Here is a 20,023-nt window from a genome sequence, read left to right as displayed (position 1 = left end):
GGCGCTAGATTGGGAAGCAGACTTGGGCTCAATTGAAACATGTCACAATCTCTTAGCGGGATGAAACGCAATGACTGCTCAACACCTCTGAGCCTTTGATTCATCCCCTTTAAAGTGCCCCAGGCCAGGGAGGGAGGGGAGGAACTGTTTATACTAAATGACATCATTTGCTATTTTTTATAGAGGTAAAATTTACACCACTTTCAAAATGTTATTTGTTATGAATAAAAAAGGCATGTATCCAGTATCATGGGTGTGTGCATGCTCAGTCATGTCTGCCTCCTTGTGACCACATGGACTTTAGCCCAGCAGGCTCCTCTGACCATGGGATTCTCCAGGCAAGAATACTGGAGTGGGTTGCATTCCCTTCTTCAGAGACTCTTCCCTATTCAGGGATTGAACCCGGGTCTCCTATATTGCAGGCGGTCTTTACCACTGCATCACCTGGGAAGGCCTATGTATTCAATATTACATTCTGTAATTTCTACCTTGCCTGGGTCCTTTGGATATTCAATGCTTTTATTTTGTATCAGTCACTCTAAAAGAACATTGGAGAACTTATCCATGCAGTTTCCTGAGGTCTGAATGAAATTATCCCCAACTTTTCTCAGTTACCACATGCCAAGTTACTAGAGAAGTTTTTTTTACAATGCATTGAAAATCATTGCCTTCACTCTTTGCTCATTAATTTCCTCAATAGTCTTTTAAAAGGGGGCAAAAATTGAAAGGAAATTCAGACTATTAATGAAAAGAGATTCTGGTGAAATTTTTCATGAGCTCTTCAGCAAGATCAATGAGCTTCAATTAAGCTTTCTTTGATTTATTAAACATTACCATTTAGATTTTGCATGTCTTGGACTTTGATTTCAGGTTTGTTTCATAAAATAAAATTAGACAGCATGGATAACTCCTTAGATGTGAAGAAATAGTTAAAAAATCAAACTGAACTACAGTGCTAAGACAAAAATACATACAAAATTATATTTAGCTCTTCTAAGATATTTGTATAATATAAGCAAATATTAGATGCTTCCATAGACATACCTTTTGCTCCTTTGTATTAGCATAAATACACAGAGTTGGCATCACACATGAGTAAAATATATTAAAAGGGATTAAGATTGCTTTCTTCAATTTTCATCATGATACAGTAAATTTCCGCCTCCTAAAAGGCATGTCATAGCATTTTACCATACACACATGGAACCTTACATGTATAAGTGACACGTTTCATCTGTGCTCTTATGGCAGCAGACAAAGAGCATTCAGCTCAAATGTCATGGTGGGGGGTACAAGGTCAAATAACCTCAATTCTGAAACAGAACACTTTCAGCTCATTGCCCAAGTCATGGGTCCTTAAAAATGATGTGGAGGGATGTGAAAGATCTTCGAGAGCAAGACAGTCAGCAATTCATTGTAGCACTCAGCCAAGAGTAGGCTCTTTTTCCAAGGGCTTGCTGTCTCTAGATAGGGATGGAGCATATGGGAGAAAATACTGGACTGAATGGGTTTGTTTTTTTTAAATCCATTTTCCACTGTCAAGAGCCATAATTGAAGATTACAACTTACTATTCTTCTAGCCCATCAAAGGAAGTGTCAACAGTGGAGGACAGTGATTTGTAAAACACAACCATTTTATAATTATTTGCTATGTAATTAAACATTTAGCAATTGTTACTTAAAACAATTGTTATCATTCATTGCATGAATATCATGCGATCTACTCAACAACAGAAAAACTAGAAGGCTTCAGAATATCAGATTCTATTGTTACTGTACTCAGAGGTGTCTTACCTGATAAACTGAGAGATAAACTGTATCATCTACTTCTTCTTAGGACTGTATCACATCTATTACTGAAAGAATCAATTTAAATGAAAACTTTATGAACCTCTGAAAGAGATTTTACTTTATATAGTATGATATACAATCAAATCACATTGACAAGAAGGGCGGTTATCTACTCTGTTGCTGAGCTCATCTGGCTGCTTTAAAATCATTTGCTTTGTAGTCTCTGACTGACACTAAGCCATGTGAAAGACATGTTTTTGGCTGGTTCTTTGAATTGTATGGGTAAATAGTATGGTCATATTGAGAACTTATTCTTACACACAATTTAAACTTTTTAATTCAGTGGGAATAATTCGCACATTCCTGTTTTATAAAGTAAATAATTACTTTGTCATCTGTAGCTAGTTAAAAAAAGAAAAAGGAGTTCTTTGCATACATGCCTAAGAAGAGGAGGGATGGGTTAGGGTTAGCACTTGGGTATTCTGTAAACCCATTTCATTAAGTTCTCTGGGCTCATTCCTCCAAAGAACATAATAATCATAACCACAGCTGTTGTTATTGTTAGTGTTATTTTAATAGGGTAGCACAAGAGTCATGTTGTAAGGTCAATATTGCAAGATTTTTTTCTTTTTGGTCTTCAGATGAAAGATAATGCATAAGTGAAAAAACTTTTTAATTAAAAAAAAATGTACTAATCCATCCACTGTGTACATATGCAATTGAATTTCCATTTAACTAATGAATGGTAGACACTGGATTGGTTGACACTATCAACTGTTTATACAGGTGTTGTCATAAACAGTCACATTAACTGGAGGCTGATCTGTCTAATCTAGAATTTGGGGGTTCATGAGGGATAATGTCATGATGAAGGGATTATGGAAATGACAGCAAAATGATGAAATCAACACAAAGAAAAAGAAGATGGGAGAAGTAGTGAATATAAAATGACTGAGAATGAAAAAAGAAGTGGATGAAAATCACACATTGGAATAGGGGTCAGAAAAAATGGTCCTCATTTCAAGGCAACCAGAGGAGAAGTTAAATTCAGGGGAAAAAATGACAAGATACCTGTATCTTATACAATTTGATGTCAAAAGAAAGTTTGGAAACACAGTGTAGAAACTGGGATCTTCTATTTTCACTTCAAGTGTATATGATGACTTTCTAATCACATAAAGATGTTTATGTCTCATTAGTTTGCTTTTTATTGAATTAACTAACCAAGTTGCTGCTTAAATAAAAGTACTTTATTCATAGGATTTCAGGGAGTCCATCTTAAACGCTTACTCTTTAGGAATCCACTGTTAGTTTCTTTGAGGATTTTCTTTGCATTTGATCAAAATAAGAAAAAGATTTGAATACATACACTGTGTATGTGTATGAATGTGTGTGTATGTATGTTGCTTAACATTTATTTTAACATTTATTAAGTATTTTAAGATGAAAATCACCTTGTTGATTATGAAGATGACTCTATTTCATGATTCCATCTCAGCTTTAATTAATTAAGGCAAGGTTTTCCCTATAGTGTAGATCACAAATTATCTCCAGGAAACCCTTAATCCGCCTCTCTCATTTGTCATAAAGGCTCTCTGATGCAAGATACCTGGAACAAAGAAGTCTCTAATCAAATCAGCCTTTGCATTTCCGGATAAGGCCCCACTTGTCAACTATTCCTTCTGCTTAAAAAAGCAGAAGGAATCCTGAAACAGAATGCACTGTAACACAATGAAGATGAACAAAGGCAGACATAAAGAAAGCAAAATAAACCCGGGCCTTTGTCACTGAGCTCTGTTCCAACCACCACTAGCCAAAACAGTTAAACTAGAAAACATTCAAGGATGATTTTTCCTTTTAATCAGTTTAAGAATACAGCAGCAGAAAAACAAACCCATGAACAGGGAGTGTTCAGCAGAGAAGGGATAACAACTAAACAACACAAATGTCCTAAGTGATCGTCACCGCCAGTTTCCTTTGGTAGCTGTCCCAGCCCTCAGGGGCTAATAGAAAGAGGGCCTGGGCTGCCCTCCTCTCACTGGGAGATGGATGATTTGAAGCAAAACATAGACCCCCTGGGAGGGATGAGGGCTCTAGTCTCCCGGGTCAAACAGCTTCGGTGAGGGCTCACTGCCTTCGCAAATGCTCTCTGAACCTTCTCCACAGGCTCAGAGGTAGTATGTATAAAAACACTCTAATATTTTTAAGATGCTGCCCAAACAATTTTTAACTTTTCTAAACTTGCTGATTTTCCACTCTTTCTGCATGCATCACATTTATGACTTCTAATATGCTTTCCTGTTTTCAGAGATGCCGAGTTTTGATGGAAGCGGGAGGGTAGAGGTGGGCAGTGGAGAAGGCGCTGGCACCCCACTCCAGTACTCTTGCCTGGAAAATCCATGGATGGAGGAGCCTGGTAGGCTGCAGTCCACGGGGTCGCTAAGAGTGGGACATGACTGAGTGCCTTCACTTTCACTTTTCCCTTTCATGCATTGGAGAAGGAAATGGCAACTCACTCCAGTGTTCTTGCCTGGAGGATCCCAGGGACGGGGGAGCCAGGTGGGCTGCTGTCTATGGGGTCGCACAGAGTCGGACACAACTGAAGCGACTTAGCAGCAGCAGCAGCAGAGGTGTGCAGGGTGGTGGAGACGAATGGAATAATCCATGGAAGACCATACAGAACGTTTACATACAAAGGCACAAGGAGATCGCTTGGACTCCCTTCAGGTTGGAAGTTAGAGGGAAAACTGAATTTTCTATTCTTTCATTTTCTAAAACATGGCCATGGTTAAGGGAAATACAGACCTACAACCTCAACAAATATTAGACTTAAACCGTTTTTCTTTTTCAAAAAGAATAATCCTCAAAATATCACTGACAGCCTTTACAGCCATTCTCTTAGGAGCAGATGGAGTGGGGAGAGAGGACTGGGAGTCAGGTGAAGAAGGTTAAGGGAAAGTTGTGGACTGTGTTTGGAAGGACCTTCTGTTGACTCAAAATTAAGTGAATTTTCAGCTTCCAAACCCTTTCTCTCTCTTGGTCCTCAAACTCGTACAAGGTTCAACCTTAAAATCCCCTTGCTTAAAACCCTGTGTATATCTGCACTTGATCAAAGAGCCAAAGAGCTTGTTTGTGCTGGAGTGTCGTGGCGTGATTCATCTAGCAAGGCAGAAGAGGAGCAGCAAGTGTTTTAATTAAAAAAGAGAATCCTTCTATATCAACAGGAATACTTGGTTCTACAATACATCAAATGTAAAAAGTTCAGTGTTTTGAAAATTTAATAACATTAAAAATGTTCAAAATAGAATATTCAATTTTTAAAAGCTAGGAAATTGAATATATAGCTAGATATCATTTTGGTAGACACACACAATTTCATGGGATAAGAATAAGAGACATTGGAATGTACTGTCATTTTTCTTTTTCTTTTTTTGCAATTTTCACTTTTCCAATCCTCTCTAATGAATATATAAAAAAATAAACAATATTTCTAAACAACAGGTTTAGGGTTCACTCTGGCTAGATACATCAAACTTCCCTGTATTAGCACATGCCATGAGCCAAAGCTATGGATTTTTGAAAGCCATGATTCAATAAGACTAACTTCAATCATTTCTCCAAAGTAACAAATGTAACCACATGCCAGATGAACTGTAATATGTTAAACAAATCCTTTAGAAACCACTCTATTACCTCAAATGTCAGTACACAGCAAAGAAAAGCTACTTAACTGGACACCTGACTCTAATACAACTTGAGTTGGCTGATCCACTTTCTGGACAGTGGACCATTGGATTTTAAACACCCTGAACAATTCAAAATAAATGTAACCTTCAGTGTTCTTATTTTTTTCTTTCTTCTTAAAACTTCCATAGGAAGTGTTCTGTATTTATAAAATGTGGGATTTGCTGATCTACAGAACTTTTTTGCTATTTCCTTTTGGGTCTGGGGTAGGGGGTGGCGCATGGGATGGGAGGTCTGGAGTGGACCTCGATCAGAAGAAAGTGCCAAAAGATGCTTGCAGAAGATTCAACACATCTCAGACATGATGAAAGGGTCCAAATCAATACTATTGGCAAAAACATCAGGTGGTATGCATGCCATATTCTATCTTTCACTTTCTGCCTTTTCCCCCTATAAATTTTGCATATTGGCCCTTTATCAATCTCATCCTCATTATGAACGAGAAATTGATAATGAACATCTGCTGCTGCTAAGTCGCTTCAGTCGTGCCCGACTCTGTGCCACCCCATAGACGGCATCCCACCAGGCTCCCCTGTCCCTGGGATTCTCCAGGCAAGAACACTGAAGTGGGTTGCCATTTTCCTTCTCCAATGCATGAAAGTGAAAAACTAAAGAGAAATCGCTCAGTCGTGTCCGACTCCTAGCAACCCCATGGACTGCAGTCCACCAGGCCCCTCCGTCCTTGGGATTTTCCAGGCAAGAATACTGGAGTGGGGTGCCATCGCCGAATCATGTAAAATAAGCAGTATGACAACAGGGACATTTTTGAGGCTTAAACAAGTCATTTCCAGAACGCATTCAGCTGTTAAAACATCACTCATGTTACCATATACATCAGCAGTACACTGTGCCTTGCAAGCTGTGAATATTTTACTTCCTTATATTAAAGGGAATGGGCTTCCCCGATGGCTCAGATGGCAAAGAATCAACCTGCAGAGTGGGAGATCTGGGTTCAATCCCTGGGTTAAGAAGATCCCCTAGAGAAGGGAATGGCTACCCACTCCAGTATTCTTGCCTGGAGAATCCCATGGACACAGGAAACTGCCAGGCTAGTCCATGGGGTCACAAAGAGTCAGATACAACTGAGCAACTTTCACTTCACTTTCATTACAGAGAATAGTCTTTATCAAGAAATGTTAAGGAAAAAGGTTCTATTTTCTCTGCAAAACCCAAAGAACACTGTTATTAAATGGGGGAAAAAGGACTTTATTGTTGGTGGCAGAAGTTGGATTCATACTGATTATAATAATAAGGGCCATGGACACCAACATGTCCTCCTCTTTTTTTCTACTTCTAAAGTTGTAGGTTTGTCAGAGTCAACAAATGCTTACAGACAAGTCACCTATCTATGTCCTCAAAACAGCAGGAATCTTATACTAACAGTACAGAATTTAAAGAGAAGACTAATGCTTTGCTCTGGAAAGTAAAAAAAAAAAAAAGAAAGAAAGAAAACAGCAAAATATAAGAGTGATGCTTGGTCTAATTAATGATGCCTAAATGTGCTCTGGGATTACACTCCGCCTCTGGCAAGCGCACACCAAGAAGCAGTCCCAGTACACCAGGTGAGACATCTGGGTGGTGACAGTGGTAATCCAGGAGTCTCGCTAACAAGAAGACTCCCTCCACGATTTTAGTCCTCGTCACGCTAGCCAAGACCAACACAACTGGACACTTCAATCCCCTGCACTCTTATTTTTCCGATCCAGACCCACGACCGATATAAAAGGATGACTTTCATGAGCTCGGCTGCACAGAACACTCTGCTGACAACACAAAGTACAATGCATCTTACCAGGCACTCCTGGCTGGGGCTGAGGAAGGGGGAATGTGGATCTTTAACCAAGGCCCCACATGTTAAAAAAGCAGCATGGTAGCCTCTCCTCCCTTCTCAGCACCAACACCACGTTGAAAGCAAGTCTTCTGCCCCTTTCCTGTTTGCCCATTTCTGTCTCCCTCTAACCTTGCTGCTGCTGCTGCTGCTGCTAAGTCGCTTCAGTCGTGTCCGACTCTGTGCGACCCCATAGACGGCAGCCCACCAGGCTCTCCCGTCCCTGGGACTCTCCAGGCAAGAACACTGGAGTGGGTTGCCATTTTCTTCTCCAGTGCATGAAAGTGAAAAGTGAAAGTGAAGTCGCTCAGTCGTGTCCGACTCTTAGTGACCTCATGGACTGCAGCCTACCAGGTTCCTCCGTCCATGGGATTTTCCAGGCAAGAGTACTGGAGTGGGGTGCCATTGCCTTCTCCGCCCTCTAACCTTAAAAGGACCTAATCACATGACTGAGATCACCAAACAATCGAAACTAACTCCTGATAATGCCTTCCTGAATGCACACCATGCCTTGTCTAACCTGTTTATTCTTTTCCTAGATAAAAAGAAGCAAGACGGGAAAAGTAAGCAGTTAAAAAATGACTAGTTTTCCACCCCCAAATGCCTCCCCCCCACAAGAAATCCTGCAAGCAGATCACGCAGGAATGATAACTTCTGAAGAGGGAGCTAGTCTGCACTCAATGGAAAATAATGCAGAAGCCAACCTCCTGCCTTGACTGTTCAGAGATTCCTCTCCTCTCTTGACAAGCTGTCCTGGCTGTGCAGAATCTTCTGTTGGTCTCTGGACACGAGTTCGTTTTATCCCCAGGTTGCCAGATTTTCTAATTAAAGCACCTTTCTTTTCTACTGACATTTGCCTCGAATTATTGCGGCTGAACCTGCTTATAATGTGTGGCCAAATGAGAGCAGACCCTGTTTATAAAAAATTCAAAGCGTCAAATGCATTTCAGAATGGATAACCTGTTTGAAACAGTCTGGGTGTGTCAGTCATCAACATCAGTCAGCCAGTTTTAATGATCAAGTTGGAGAGAAGACCTTAGAAATGATCCAGTAGAGTAGGAGGAAGAAGAAGTGAACAAGTGAAGTTCCTCAGTCGTGTCCGACTCTTTGCGACCCCGTGGACTGCAGCCTACTACGAACCTCCATCCATGGGATTTTCCAGGCAAGAGTACTGGAGTGGGTTGCCATTTCCTTCTCCAAAGAGGAAGAAACGGGTGAATTCTAGGTCTTTGCCCTAAAAAAAAAAATCCTTCTAGCAAGCACTAACTTCATCTCCACCTATCCACAGTACCTTTATTTTATAATTTTATTTATTTTATCTAGTCTATTTTATTTTCTTTTACTTAAAAAAATAATTTGTATTGGAGTATAGCTGTTTTACTGTTGTTGTTAGTCTCTAAAATGAATCAGTTATATGTTACATACATAGAAACAGGGGTAATTTTAATATATGATAAGGAAATAACATTTATCACTACATTTCCCTAGGAAATTCTACTTTTTCACAAATTTGACTAGCTTTGTTTAAAAAAAAAAACAACATACCTTTGTTTTTAATCTTCACACATTAGATGGACAAAAATAGACTGAAAAATATCATCTAGAATTTGGGTGAAGTTTTCAGAGTTTAAATTGATATAATAGGAATAGGGAATGAGGCTCTCACTTTTTTCCCTTGAAAAATATGAAAAGGTTGCTTTTATTTGAAACCAAAGATGGAAATCAGTGAATCTAAATAGAATCATTCGTGCATTGCTCCTCCAGGGGTTTTTCACTTGGACTTATGGTGACTTCCATTCTTTTCTTGTGCAGGGCACACGAGGGTAGACGTTCAAATGCTAAAGAACAGTCAGTCGCAGTTCATGTTCATCTGAGCAAGTGATTTAGAAGTTTCTCTGACAAAGAGTTCCATAAACTTCTAGAGTTTACGTACTCAATATGCAGAAAGAGGAAGTAAATAGAACTAAATCCTAATTTCCAAGCTAACCTGAAGAAATTCAGCTTTCTCTTTCCTGCTTTGGACCCTAAGAAATTTTGGTGCAAAAGTCAAAGAATTATTAACAAAATAAGTTCCCTTTCAAGAAACACAAGGTCAAGATCAGACAGCAGATAAGAAGGAATAGAAATCAGAATTTTCGCATTGCAGAATGAATTTTAATTCAAATGAGAATGTACCTTGGATAGAAAATATTAAATATTCTAACCATATTAAAATATGACATGCAATTTCTTGCTCAAGCTTTTCCTCATTGTTTAAACCAATATAAGTATTTTCATCATACTTAAAATTATTTCCTTATTTTTACTAACTTAACAATCACTGCTTGAAATAAACAACTCAATAAAGAAATGTTTGTAATATTTACTGCCTACATCTGCGGTCATGCTATGTATGAAGCACCTCTAATATCCATGGCTTGTTTTTGAACAGTGCAGGTAGAAATTATGTTGTCTCTTTCCATTTACCAGTTTTGAAAAACTGAATAAAAGCACCAACATGTGAACTGCCTCTTTAATCTTAAAATGTTCCTTTCCAAGGAACGTACCATATATATCACTAAAATTACATGGATGAAGGAGCTACAAATTGAGAATGTTATTATTAATAGGCTGCCAGAAATCTTATATTAACTGCAGTACTTCAGACCTCATACTTTGAATAAACCGAAAGATCTAACTTGTGGAATTTAATGAATATAGAGCCTTATTTGAATATTCAATGAAAAAAGAAAAAATATTAATAATGATTTTGGAGAAACAGTACTTCCTGTAGTAGCTGTACAATTATAAGCTAAGAATTCACACACAGCATTACTAAATATAAAAGAATCTGTAAGGCTAAAGTAGTATGCTGTGGAGATAATACATAGGGATCTTTAGTAGAATGGGCTGACTATAAATCCAGTATGCAATTCCATATGCAACTTCTACATCAAAATAAACCTCAGTACACAAATTACTGGCACTTACTAAAGAGGCTAGATTCAATATATTCCCCCCAAATTCTGATTCACCAGCATCAGTCAATAATATAAATAAAAAGTGAAATAAAAGTGCCTTTAAATTTTGAATTTTATCCACTTCAATTTTTAAATAATATTGAGGGAAGAACAATTAATATTATTTAACTGACTGGCCACTTCAGGAAGCAACAATGAATATTTCCTGGAAGCACAAGTCACTTATTATAAATCTACTTCATTGTGTAAATGTATAAATATGCAAAGACGTAGCAGAAGACAGTAAATACATGTTGAATAAATATATGACCTTGTCATTCAGAAACTCATTAATTTAACAACCTCTAAATCACTCAAGTATGCATAATCATTTCCTTCCTTCCTCATATTCAATTAGTGTTGAGGAATTCTTTACTTGTAGTCTCTCTTATGGTTTTCTTCCCACTCTCTTGCACTATTCAGATCATCATCATTGTCATGATCATCATCCTTCTTATTATTTTAACTTCTGGACCATCAGTTTCTTCTGTGCCATAGTTTTTTACAGAAGAAGGACAAGGACAGCATTTAGCCAGTGTTTTTTGTGACGACTGGATAATACATGTGAAAGATGGAGCATACAATTCATGCTGCATGCTGCTAAGTCGCTTCAGTCGTGTCCGACTCTGTGCGACCCCACAGACGGCAGCCCACCAGGCTCCCCTGTCCCCGGGACTCTCCAGGCAAGAACACTGGAGTGGGCTGCCATTTCCTTCTCCAATGCATGAAAGTGAAAAGTGAAAGTGAAGTTGCTCAGTCATGTCTAACCCTCAGTGATCCCATGGACTGCAGCCTTCCAGGCTCCTCCATCCATGGGATTTTCCAGGCAAGAGTGCTGGAGTGGGGTGCCATTGCCTTCTCCGGCATGCTTCATAAATACTGGCTATTAACCAAACCCTCATACCAATCAAACTGGTCTACTATGTGCCCAACATGTCCATTTCACTCTTGACCTTCCTTTCATCTGAAATAAAACTAAACCCATCAAAACTGCATATATCTTTCAATGCCCACTGTGATTCCTTTATCCGTAAGTGAACTAAGTACCCTCCTTCAAGTCTTTATTAACTGGTCCCTTCTTGAGGCAGCCTACTCTAATCATTCTATTTAAAATACTGTGCTTCTCCCTGAGAACTCTGACCACCTTACATGAGCTATTTTCTCTATACAACTTGCCATCTTCTAAAATGGTTCATGACGGACTGACTGACTTGTATCCTTTTGTATGTTTTCTCCCTTTAGAAATAAACTCTTGGAACAAAGTTTATTGAGTCACTCAACAAAGAATAGGTAAGAATGGAAAAACGGAAGTTTTTACAACTCTAAAAAATTAACATTTATGTAAAAGTAGCATTGTTGTTTTGTAGCTAAGTCATGTCTGACTCTTTGCAACCCCATGGATTGTAGTCCGCCAGGCTTCTCTGTCCATGGGATTTCCTAGGTAAGAATATTGGAGAGAGTTGTCATTCCCTTCTCCAGGGCATCTTCCCTTGAACGTGAGTCTCCTGCACTGGCAGGGAGATTCTTCACCACTGAGCCACCTAGGAAACCGAAAAGTAGCATAGCTTTTGGGGAAAAAAAGCACAATGAGGTGGCATCGCCATTTTTTAGGTCAGTCTCTGTTTCTTACAAAGAAAATACAGAAGGCCCAATCATTTCACATTTCCATATCTTGGTTTCCTCAGTAGTAAAGTGAAATATTTCAACCAGGTTATCTGAAAGAACTCTGACATCTTTGAAATGTCAATGGTTCTGCTGTGATCCTGTTTCATAAAATTCAAATACCTCCAAATCACTGTTATCACATCATGGACAGCTCTGATCATCACATTCATTTATTGACTCCTACATCTGGGTAATGAGTAGATTTCTGGCCTGCTGAAATGAAACCATCATGGAATCTGAAGCTTCTGCAATTGTTCTCCAGCACTGAAGAGAATTCCATTGCCTCCCTCCCTATAGACTTGCACACCATTTTATGACAAAGTAAGAAGTCACAGCAATAAATTTAAGCAAACACCCACGTGCTTGTTCACAGCCATGTCAACAGATGACAATTTGCCAGCGAGGAGGGCTTCCTGTCTCAACCCATCTATACCACGCAGCTCTACTTTTGGCTGACAGGTGGAGTGATGATTATCCTTCTCAACTCCCCTTCTAATTCCTGAGAACAATGCAGATAAGATGGTAACACAAATCACACAAAGGAAAAAAACCCACACGAGCAAACCAAATGAAAACGGTAGTACAGCCACAGCTTTGTCAGTAGTTCCTTGAAGTCCCTATTCCTTTCTTCAAGCCTGCTATAAGCCATAGCAAGGTGTCAAGTTTGGAATTCAAAGAAATGCAGTTTAAGTTAAAAAAACCCTGCATAATGGCAGCTCGGGATTACATTAGTATACATTATACATAATGCTTATATACCATGGGTGACTCTAAATATTTATATATATTAACTTATCTGATCCTCATAACAACCACAAAAGGGAGGTATAATTAGTGCCACTTCACAGACAAGGAATTGGACAGTTTATATTATTTTTCTCTCTTCTGAAAGAAAAGATTTGGTTTAAAGCCTTTCCCTGAGGCCTTAAAGCTCTGAAATTCTAGCTGCATCCATGCAATAACTCAGTGCATTTAAAATATATATAGGTCTGGGATTAGAATACCCAATATAACTCAAAATGTCCTAATGAGCTTAGTTTTCATGAAAGTTGTAACCTAACCCACTGTGTCCTCAAGATACCACAGGATTCACCATTATGAAGATCCTATATTGAATAAATCCCATTAACAAGTAGATTATCAAAATGATGCTTTTGAACTGTGGGGTTGGAGAAGACTCTTGAGAGTCCTTTGGACAGCAAGGAGACCAAACCAGTCAATCCTAAAGGAAATCAGTCTGGAATATTCATTGGAAGGACTGACGCTGTAGCTGAAGCTCCAATACTTTGGCCACCTGATGTGAAGAACGGATTCATTGGAAAAGACCCTGACACTGGGAAAGACTGAAGGTGGGAGGAGAAGGGGATGGAAGAAGATGAAATGGTTGGGTGGCATCACTGACTCGATGGATATGAGTTTGAGCAAGCTCCAGTCCGGGAGTTGGTGATGAACAGGAAAGATGGGTGTGCTGTGGTCTATGGGGTTGCAAAGAGTTGGACAGGACTGAGTGAACTGAACTGAGAGATTATCAAAAGATTTTTATCCAAAATGGATAAAATTAAAGTTTCAAGGTGACAAAGCATCAGCTATTTAAAAAACTAGGCAACCTGGAACAACTAATTCTCAAGGATTTTGAGAGGCCAAAGACTTACTATATTGATCCCACTGTTTTTATAAATAGTTTACTGATTAGTAAAATGTAGGTCATGGGCTATGTGTACCTCAGGTTTCAGAATGCAGATAAACCATAATTAGAGGATTCAGTCATATGAAACTGAACTTCCTAGGCAGGAGTTAATGTAGATATCTCTCTGCTGTCACTGAAGTAAAAAGATAAAAAGATTGAAGTAATTATTTTATATAGTGTTTTTTTTTTCCCTAAGTAAACCCAAGTCTTCACAGATGACATGATGTTTTTTCTCTTCTCTTTGAAAAGTCATGAGTTGTTTGATGGGAAAACTGTAAAAACCCAGCCTGCTCAAGGATTATAGGCAGGAAAAATCAGAGCTGTAACACTCAATGCTACCACTAATCACTCTTAAGATTTGCTTTGTAGGCAATACTTAGCATCATGTAACAATCAATGGTTACTGATTCCTTTTGCTCCCAGAAGAGCAAGCAATTATGACCCAGGAAGCTCCACCAAGGGATTACAAACAAATGCTAACAAGAGTTCAATTCCACTGTCTTTAGATCATTCCATTTATTTATGGAGCTTTTATTGCATGACACGAACATATTTCATAAAACAAATACTTCCTGTTACTTAGCAAAGGAAGAGGCAACAGTGAAAGTCATCAGGCTGTTCGTGGTCAAGTCTGCGGTTCAGGTCTCATTCACTCTCCATCCCCCACCCCATCTAGGGAGAAACCACAGGTCTGGACCATCTGCTCCACATCCTCTGATGCTCTGAGACCCCGGTTTCTGAGCATGGTGGGAGAATTGAGGAGGGATGAGCAGAAAGGCCACTGGAGAAGAAGAAATGGTGAGGCGAGTAAAGAGAAAAGAAACTGTAGGATAGCAAGGAGAGAGGACTTCCCTGGTGGTCCAGTGGTTAAGACTCGGTCCTTCTACTCTAGAGGGCATGGGTTTGATCCCTGGCTGGGGAACTAAGATCCTGCATGCCATGCGGCATGGCCTCCCCCACCCCCTCTAAAAAATGAGAGGATGGAGAAAGACAGAACTATTAGAGAAATAAGATTATATCACCATCAGACACCAACATTTAGACACCAAGCTGCATTTTAAAAAGGCAGAGGAACCAGAGATCAAATTGCCAACCTCCGTTGGATGATAGAAAAAGCAAGAGAATTCCATAAAAAACCTCTACTTCTGCTTTATTGACTACGCCAAAGCCTTAGACTGTGTAGATCGCAACAAACTGTGGAAAATTCTTCAAGAGATGGGAATACCAGACCACCTTACCTGCCTCCTGAGAAATCTGTATGCAGGTCAAGAAGCAACAGTTAGAACAAGACGTGGAAAAATAGACTGGTTGCAAACTGGGAAAGGAGTATGTCAAGGCTGTACATTGTCACCCTGCTTATTTAATTTATATGTAGAGTACATCATGTGAAATGCTGGGCTGGATGAAGCACAAGCTGGGATCAAGATTTCCAGGAGAAAAACCAAAAACTTCAGATACACAGATGATACCAGCCTTATGGCAGAGAGTGAAGAGGAACTAAAGAGCCTCTTGATGAAAGTGAAAAAGGAGAGTGAAAAGTTGGCTTAAAACTCAACATTAAAAAACAAAGATTGTGGCATCTGCTCTCATCACTTCATGGCAAATAGATGGGGAAACAATGGAAACAGTGACAGACTGTATTTTCTTGGGCTCCAAAATCACTGCAGATGGTGACTGCAGCCATGAAATTAAAAGACACTTGCTCCTTGGAAGAAAAGTCATGACCAACCTAGACAGCATATTAAAATGCAGAGACATTACTTTGCCAACAAAGGTACCTCTAGTCAAAGCTATGGTTTTTTCAGTAGTCATGTATGGATGTGAGAGTTGGACTATAAACAAAGCTGAGCAACGAAGAATTGATGCTTTTGAACTGTGGTGTTGGAGAAGACTCTTGAGAGTCCCTTGGACTGCAAGGAGATCCAACCAGTCCTGAATATTCATTGGAAGGATGGATGCTGAAGCTGAAACTCCAATACTTTGGCCACCTGATGTGAAGAACTGACTCATTAGAAAAGATGGTGGGAAAGATTGCAGGAGGGAGGAGAAGGGGATGACAGAGGATGAGATGGTTGGATGGCGTCACCAGCTCAATGGACATGAGTTCGAACAAGCTCTGGGAGCTGGTGATGGACAGGGAGGCCTGGCATGCTGCAGTCCACGGGGTCGCAAAGACCTGGACATGACTGAGCGACTGAACTGAACTGAACTGGGATACCAACACAGATAGCAAAGCTCGTAACTCGAAACTTCTGGTGTCATTTGCTTGCCTGTTAATTGCGTTTCCTTCGTGGCCACCATCTTTGTCTTCAATGTGGTTGCCATTTTCAAATGCATACGAATAAATGGACATTTGCTTTAATTTTAAATAACAAATTTTTAAAATAAAATGAGTTTGGAAGACGCTTTTTTAAAGTAGCGAGTTACTTCAGTATTAAATTTCATAGTAACTTTTGATTAAAACAGAGCTCATAAATTTCCCCTTTGGCTGGGACGGCAGTACCTCAAAGAAGGCAATTCAAACACTCAAGTGCATATCACTGAAAATTACAGTAAATCAAGTCTCATCTTGTCACACCATCTTTGTGATGCAAAATAAAAAATGCTTTATTGTAGGAAGCTTTCCATGATAATTCATCAAATTTCATTGGATCTATCAGCTTATTTCCACTGCACTGTCAGAAAAGCCTCTGCCCTAGTATGTTATCAAGTATTTTTCCCCTTAAAAGTGGTGGCCTCACTGCTCCAATATTGATTCAGAGTTCAATTTCTGCAGCAAATCAATCATACAAGAATAGATAAGAATCAAAATGACCAACACACAAGTTTTCCCATGTCTCTGGTTCTACAGTAAAGAATAAATGAAAACACATATACTGTGCTGATTATTATACATGTTGGTAAGTGACAAGCTCTTAAAATTACATCTCTGTGCAAGAAAGATCATTAGATGTACAAAAATATCAAAGGCCCTTAAGTGCATCCAGAATTCCTTATTGTTTTCTTTTTGTAGTACAGGGACCAATATCTCAGCTAATAAGATTTCATTTTAAGTTCACTGTAGCAGAATCTCTAGGATATATTTAAGATATAATTATCCTCTGCTGCTGTAACAATTTTTTTTTTTTTTTTTGCTTCTTTTAGGTTTTACAAGCCTCTAGCATTTAGATACAGGGCTAGAGTTTTGATTTTATTTGTGTTTTTAAACTTATTGAAAAACAACCTGTTCCTCTACACTTTAAATGATTTTATGTACCAAATTTTAGTTATTAGGTAACCATCAAATCAATTCTCCTTTTACTCAGGATATTATGGGCACAGATGAAACACACATATTATTTGTAGAATTCATATATATGTTTATGTTATAATTTTAACCAAATTAAAACAACTGCTATGTTTGATTTGGCTCCTGTAAAATTAGGAGAACCCCATGGACAGGGGAATCTGGTGGGCTACAGTCCATGGTGTTGCAAGAGTTGGACACGACTTAGTGACTAAACCACCACCAGCCACCACCAAAATTATTCTACATAATTTATTATTTTTTATGGGTTTTGCAAAAATGCTGAGAACAGCTGAATTGCTATCTTTTGGGGGTCCAGAAATTCCAGTTTGGAACAATGAAAAACATTTGGTGAACATCATTTCCAGTCAGATAAATAAAGATCCATGATCCTTTGGGTCCAGCTCCTCCCAGGCACCATACTTACACTATAAATTCCTGTTCGCTACGCTGACCTTCCCTAGAAGGTACTTTCTTGACAAAAACAACTTTAGTTACTACCTGTCTTTTTTTCTCTTGCAAGAAACTCCTTATCATTCTCCCTGTAAGAAAGTCCCTCACAATGTGACTTTTTGACATTACTCAAAGAGAATCAATCTATGTACCCTAACAGTTTTTATGGGGGAAAATCACTCTTTTATGATACCAGAGTTCAAGAAATCAGTAAAGTTCTATTCATTCTAAGACATAACAAATTAATCCATCTGTTAAGACTCTCTACAAGTTACTCCTAGGAATGTTAACACATGTAGATAGTGTTTATATGAATGGTGCTAGAGAGAGGAAGGAAGTTAATATTTCTTAAGTCTTGTCCTAATATCCTAGTATTTTTTACCATAGAGTAATTTATGTAGCCCTCAACACAATCTTACGAGCATTTAAGGGATTAACATTCCAATTTGTTCCGATGTAAAAACTGAATCTCAAATGGTGATGTAATTTTCTTGAGGTCATACAGCTTATAAATGGTAGAACTGGGATTTGATGACAAGTTTCCAGTACAGTTTCCACAGCACCATGATGCTTCTTCAACTCTCATCTTCTAAGTTTTTTATAAGCTTTCCCAGACTCCCAAACTTATTCTCCAGATTTTGTTATAAAACTATACGTTCAAGATCAAAAGGAGAAAAGAATAAAGTGAAGAAAGGAGTCTAAGTAGAATGAGAGAGAAAAAATTGGTATTGGTTTCATATTTACTGTATCTTAGGCCTAGGACTTCTTTCTGTTTTCCACTAAGTCACTGATTCCCCCAAACATCCCCAAGAGAAGCACACTACTGTTCTCACGAATAAATGAGGAAACAGATTCAGACAGATGATCTAACTTGCTCAAGCCTATGAGGAATGGCACATGGGATTAAAATTTTGGTCTCTTCCTCACAGCCATAGAGAAGAAATGTATGGTAACCAGAGGGGAAAGGGGAGATGGAGGCATAGAGTGGGAGTTTGGCACTGACACACTACTATACTTAAAACAGATAATCAATAAGCACCTACTATATAGCACAGAGAACTCTGCTCAATATTCTGTAATAATCTAAGCAGGAAAATAATTTTAAAAAGAAGAGATACACATATACATATAAATGAATCACTTTGCTATACGCCTGAAACTAACACAACATTGTTAATCAACTATGCCCCAATATAAAATAAAAAATTTTCAAAAATTCCCAACTAGACAGCTAAGGCCTAGGGCAAGACAAAAATCAAAGCTGTAAAAGACATCAGTAATAAACATATTTAATAACCTGCTAGGAGCATGAATGTCCCTCAACAATGTCACTGACTGAATATTCTATTAAGAAGATACGAAATTCTTTCCAAATAAGGAGCACACTTCACTTGGCTTTGATTGTTAAAAAATTCTCCCATATCTAGACCAAAGGAAGAAGATAGAAAACTTAGAGATAAACACACCAATGGGCACTGTATCTTTGACAAAGGAGGTAAGAATATACCATGGGGAAAAGACAGTCTCTTCAATAATTGGTGCTGGGAAAACTGGACAGCTACATGTAAAAGAATGAAATTAGAACACTTCCTAATACCATACACAAAGATAAACTCAAAATGGATTAAAGACCTAAATGTAAAACCAGAAACTATAAAACTCTTAGAGGAAAACATAGTCATTACACTCTTTGACATAAATGACAGCAAGATTCTCTATGACCCATCTCCTACAGTAAAGGAAATAAAAACAAAAATAAACAAATGGGACCTAATTTAACTTAAAAGTTTTTTAAGAAAAGCAATCCAAAGAGAAAACTATAAACAAGGTGAAAAGACAATCCTCAGAATGGGAGAAAATAATAGTAAATGAAACAACTGACAAAGGATTAATCTCCAAAATATATAGCAGCTCATGCAGCTCAGTACCAGAAAAACAAATAACCCAATCAAAAAGTGGGCCAAAGACCTAAACAGAGAATTCTCCAAAGAAGACATACAGATGGTTAATAAATACATGAAAAGATGCTCAACATCACTCATTATGAGAGAAATGCAAATCAAAACTACAATGATGTATCACCTCACACTGGTCAGGATGGCCATCATCAAAAATCTACAAACAATAAATGCTGGAGAGCTTGTGGAGAAAAGGGAACCCTCGTGTACTCGTGGTAGGAATGTAAATTGATACAGCCACTATGGAGAACAGTACGGAGTTTCCTCAAGAAACTAGGAATAAACCTACCATAGTACAGTATAGTGTATAGTGAAGTCGCTCAGTCGCGTCCGACTCTTTGTGACCCCATGGACTGTAGCCTACCAGGCTCCTCCCTCCATGGGATTCTCCAGGCAAGAGTACTGGAGTGGGTTGCCATTTCCTCCTCCAGGGGATCTTCCTGACCCAGGGATCGAACCTGGGTCTCCCGCATGGCAGGCAGACACTTTAACCTCTGAGCCACCAGGGAAACCCCAAAACTACCATATGACCCAACAATCCCACTACTGGGCACATACTGTGAGAAAGCCATAGCTGTTCAAGGCACATGTACCCCAACAGTCACTGCAGCA

General features: G+C 38.8%; 1 protein-coding gene and 1 non-coding gene across 17 annotated transcripts in view; both read right to left on the bottom strand.

The window, feature by feature from the left end:
• The window catches only part of NRG1 (neuregulin 1), a 233,943-nt gene that overhangs the window by 96,813 nt on the left and 117,107 nt on the right, over positions 1-20,023 (bottom strand). The gene's annotated exons all lie outside the window — the stretch shown is intronic.
• Positions 19,848-19,920, bottom strand: TRNAG-GCC (transfer RNA glycine (anticodon GCC)). Its single transcript has one exon. It is a non-coding gene; the product is annotated as a tRNA-Gly (tRNA).

Source organism: Bos taurus, chromosome 27 (assembly GCF_002263795.3).
Source record: "Bos taurus isolate L1 Dominette 01449 registration number 42190680 breed Hereford chromosome 27, ARS-UCD2.0, whole genome shotgun sequence".
NCBI classification, from domain to species: Eukaryota; Metazoa; Chordata; class Mammalia; order Artiodactyla; family Bovidae; genus Bos; species Bos taurus.
This window is presented reverse-complemented; position numbering and strand designations above follow the sequence as displayed.